We start from the raw sequence: 5,302 nt of genomic DNA, 5'->3' as shown, positions 1-5,302 counted from the left end.
AACATATAAAAGTTTGTGACACATTTGTGAATTTTGTTTTTCACTTCTGAATCTGAAATGATTAATTTTCAGTTTCTAATCTACAGATCAGGTGACTTCACATAAAATATTGATACCTTTTATTTTCAGGCCCCGTCATTACATCCAAAATTGAGCATGTTAATTTAATAATCAACAAGATAACTGCCATTTTTGTCTTCCAGTGAGTTTGTAAGTGGAATTAAATATTGTATTAATATGATGTTAATATAATGTTATTGCATTATTAGATAGCATATGTATATATAGACAAACAAGGACATTAATATGAACACATTTTGGCTGAAAATAAAACAGTTGAATTCCGAATAAAACTACATGGAAAATGACTGTATATCATTTTTCAGGTGTTTTTCCGCACCTACACAAATCACAATTCTGTAATTTGATGAATTTAAATTTGGCCATTTACTTATTTATTATATGATGGAAATGAATCATAAGACAGGATTTAATGTGATCACAGGAGGTGGATGAAGCTGAACAGATACTGAACACAACCTGTATCAATCACAAAATCAAACTTAGAGTGCAGTGGTTGCTTTTCTCTCAGAAACGTTTTATATTTACATTATGATGACACAATTTGAATGAGAAAACGAGTCATTTTCAATTGCTGATCTACTCCTGGTCATCGTTTACAGAATTTGCAGCTGACAATAAGTTTAACTGAGTTTCTAAACCAGGGGTAAAAAAAAGCATAGACAATAGGATTTATAGTAGAATTACAATAGAACAGAAGAATATAACCTGTTAAATCTTCATTACTTTCTTGTAATATCAAAGTAGAAATATAATAGGGGAAAAAACAGATGAGGAAAAAAAGAATGATTATCCCGAGTGTTCTCGCAGCTCTCAGCTCTGATTTCATTGAACTCACAGTTTTTGACCCGGTTGTTGAAACCTGAGACCGCATGGCACGTGCCTGTGTAACAGCCACCACAAACACTCTGGCATAGAGAACTATAATCACAGTTAGAGGGACATAAAATGTGATGATTATATCTACAATAGATAAAATGTAATTTATTGAAAGTGGGCATTTCTTGTAGCAAGAACTGGAATCAAGGTGTAAAAGGTTATCTTTTAGAAGTATGAGATTGTAGCTAATAGCAGTGATCCAACACACAGACACACAGATTTTAACTGTACTTGGTTTGATGGAGGAATAACGCAGAGGGTAACAAATGGCCACATAACGATCTACTGATATCAGCACCATGTTCCCAACAGAGGCAGAGGTGAGGACAAAGTTTAACAGGTGGGAAAGAAAGCATATAAATGAACTGATGCACCGACAGGAATCCAGGGTGACAATCATGAGCGGTATCATGGCAAGGCCCATCAGAAGGTCAGACACTGCCATGGAGAGCAGGAGGAGATTGGTTGTCGTCTGGAAATGCCTAAACACAGAGATGTTTGTTAATATCTCCAACTCAAATCACACATTTACATAGAAATCTGCAAGTAATATGTTACTTTCAGTCATATACAGTAAAAAGTTAGCTCAAATCTATGCTACTTTTTTGGTAAAAAAAATTAGCTGAACTAATGCAATTTATAATTCAAGAGAGTGTCTTTGCCTGAAATGAGAAATGGAGACAACAACTACTAAATTGAGCACCACAGTGAGAGGAGCAAGGCAGGCCAGAGCTGCACTGGTGAGAGTGGATTTCCAAGCATCAGACATGAGTCTGCAGGAGGTGTTGAATGGAGAGATGTAGCCATCTCCATCTTCCAGTGACATCACCGTCAACAGAGTGTTGCTGTGAAGAGATCACTGCTGAGATACAGCAGCTGTTTAGGTACCCACAGATGGAATATTTATCTTTACTGTCGTCTTCCATATCATCTCTGTTTTTGCCCTCCCACCCTCTCTCCTTTCTTTGCAACCATCCTACAAAGTGGCTGTCCATCACCCGATCAACCTAATGCTCTGGGAATAAAGCAGCCACAATTTCTAGACTGTGATTTTACAAATTCCCCTTGGTGCAAACCAGATTTCTGTAGTTTGTCCAGCGTTCATACACACCATAAATGAAAATTTTCGTCAATATGCTTTAAATTAGGAGACTGTAAGTTATTCACAACAGTATTTTAATAGATGGTGAATAAAAAGAGAATTAAGATGTCTTTATCAACCTCTGGACAGCCTTTTATTTGGTGGATTCAATTTTTCTTTTCCAGATGTACCAATCTTGTCCCTACTTTGGTGCAATTTACAAGTTCTGTTTATATTATACATTGACATTTTCTATATGAGACACACATATAGTGACTTCAAGTTATTGATTGAGGGTCTTTTTTGTGTTTTTTCCTGTTCGTTCCCAATTCAAAGGCAGGCAGGTCTGAAACAGCACCTCTCTGTAGCTCTTCTGGGTCAATTGGATCTGCAGTTTTAAAGAGCAGTTCGTTTCGCCTCTTGTCACCAGATTGTTGTTGACCGACCCACCCACCTACCCACCCAACCAACCAACTAATCTTTATTTATATAGCATATGTTACAATCAAAGTTGTTTCAAGGCGCTTTATAGAATCCAAGGGCCTGACCCACAACAAGCAACAGTGGCAAGGAAAAACTCCCCTTTAACAGGAAGAAACCTTGAGCAGGACCAGGCTCATATAGAGGGACCCTCCTGATGGCCGGCTGGGTAAAGAGAGAGGAGAAGGGGAGGACAGATAGAGGAGAGAATAGGTAGAGAACATAGAAATACATTGTATTAATTGAAATAAGCTGCCAGTAGAGTTGAGTGGGTCAGCGGGGTTGCAGGTCAGTAGGTCAGCATACAGCTATGAATGCGATACCTTTAGATGACTGGGGGGGGGGGAAGCAGGAGGAGAGGAAACCATGACTCAGTGGGGTGACAAAGGCATTTCAGGTAATCATGTTTCTGGACCCCGGCAGCCTCGGCTTATAGCAGCATAACTAAGATGTTAACCTAATAATTAGACAACCCCCTAAGTATGATATTTTGGCTGTCTAGGATAGTAACTGCAACTACGGAATTAGTGATAATAAACTCTTTCAAAGAGGTTTTAAGTCTAATATTAAAAGTAGAGATGGAGTCAGCTTCCTGTACATTTAGACAGGGAGCTGGTTCCACAGCTCCCTGTCTAAATGGTTGGCCCCCCATTCTACCCCTAGAGACTCTGGGGACCACAAGTAAACCAGCATTCTGAGAGCGGAGTGGTCTATAGGGATGATAAGGTAGGAGCTCCTCCAGGTAGGATGGAGCTAGGCCTCTAAGGACCTTGTAGGTCAGAAGAAGAATTTTAAAAATTATTCCAAATTTAACGGGCAGCCAATGAAGAGACGCCGGTACAGGAGTAATGTGATCTCTTTTGTCAATACCTGTCAGAACTGTAGTTGCGGCATTTTGGATTAACTGGCGACTTCTTAAAGAGTTGTTTGGACACTCTGATAATAAGGAATTACAATAGTCCAGCCTGGAAGTAACAAATGCATGGACTAACTTTTCAGGATCATGCCGCGTTAGTCGCTTCCTGATCTTTGCGCTGGTTCTCAGGTGAAAAAATGCACTTCCAGAGACTATTTTAATGTGTGAGTTAAGCTCCACAGCAGCTACCTTCTCCTGGCTTCCTGACGCAACTCCAGACAACTCCAAGCTGCGGAACTGTGTCTCAAGCTTGCTAAGTCTCGCCTCCAGAGCCATTTGTACAGAATTCCTCCTTGTTTTTCCCGTTCTGTCTTATTTTTATCTTTCTTTTTATTCGGGCAGTGCCTGGGCAGCTGGGGAGGTCCTCGGGCCCTATAAATAGGTTTGGCGGTCTCGGAAATCCCGGAGCTCACCCAAAATCATGAGTGGAGATATGTCGACTCCCATAGCAACCCAGCCGATGATGTCACACGCGGGAAGACCGTGGCTGAACTTATTCTCCCAAACCGGTGGATAGAGGGTCCAGTTTTTCTCTGCCAGTCTTCCAAACATTGGCCGTCAGCTTCAATGAACTTGGAGAAAGAGGGTACTGAAGAACTCAAGCGAAGCACATTCTGTGGCCTCACTCAGACAGCAGAAGTAATTACCACTTCAGAGGCAACTCAGTTCACGACCTGGGCGGAAGTGGTGAATGCCACACAACAGTCCATGCTTGGGTCAGTCTCGCAAGACCCAATGGCACCTTCCGCAAGTTATAGAGATGCTGAACTACAAGTCTTGAGAACCTGCCAAGCGGACAGCTTCCCTGATGAGGTCAAGGCTCTTCGGAAGGGGAAACAGGTGTCTTGTAACAGCCGACTAAGCTGTCCCTTACCGGAGTGGGACTTGGCAACCGAATTGATTAGAGTTGGAGGCCGCTTCCGACTCATGGAAGAACCACACCCAGTTGACATTCATCCCATTGTTCTGGAACCTCATCACAAGTGGGTGAAACTCCTTATTAGAGAAGTGGACAATCGGCTGTTGCATCCGGGGTCTGATCGAGTGTTTGCAGAGCTCCGACAACAGTACTGGGTGTTGCGAGGACGACAGGCGGTCAAACACATCCAGAGAAATGAAGAAATGAAGAAATGGAGAGGAAAGCCAACCGTACCTCTTATGGCTGATCTTCCAGCAGCACGCTTGCAACTGTTCAAACCGCCATTCTACTCCACGGGAGTCGACTGTTTTGGACCTTATCTAGTGAAGGTTGGACGCCGTAACGAGAAGCGCTGGGGCTTGATCTTCAAGTGCCTGACGACGAGGTGTGTGTATCTAGATCTAATAAATAGCCTGGACACAGACGCCTTTCTTTTGGCTCTGAGGAGATTCATCGCTCGCCGAGGAACCCCATCAGAAATTTATTCCGATCAAGGAACCAACTTTAGAGGTGCCGAAAGAGAACTGAAGGAAGCCTTCGCTGACATGGAACCACAGCTCCAGAAGAGTTCAGCTTCACATCAAATTATATTCAGATTCAACCCACCTCCATCCCCACACTTTGGTGGGATCTGGGAGCGGGAGATTCGCTCAGTCAAGAGGGCCTTACAAGTGGTGATTGGGGCCCAGGCAGTGCCTGAAGACGTGCTACTTACCGTTCTGATTGAAGTTGAAGGAATCCTCAATGCCAAACCACTTGGGTACGTGTCCTCTGATGTAGCGGATCCTGATCCAGTGACGCCAAGTATGTTGCTGATGGGGCGGCGGGATGCATCATTACCCCAGGTGTCCTATGTCCTAGATGCCCCAAGATGACCATCAGCAGGAAGAGGCAACTACAGCAACACCTTAGGAATTCCTCCACATTACAGAATAGCCGTGCTATC

Source organism: Takifugu rubripes, chromosome 20 (genome assembly GCF_901000725.2).
Source record: "Takifugu rubripes chromosome 20, fTakRub1.2, whole genome shotgun sequence".
Taxonomy (NCBI): domain Eukaryota; kingdom Metazoa; phylum Chordata; class Actinopteri; order Tetraodontiformes; family Tetraodontidae; genus Takifugu; species Takifugu rubripes.
Note: the sequence above shows the minus strand (reverse complement) of the source record.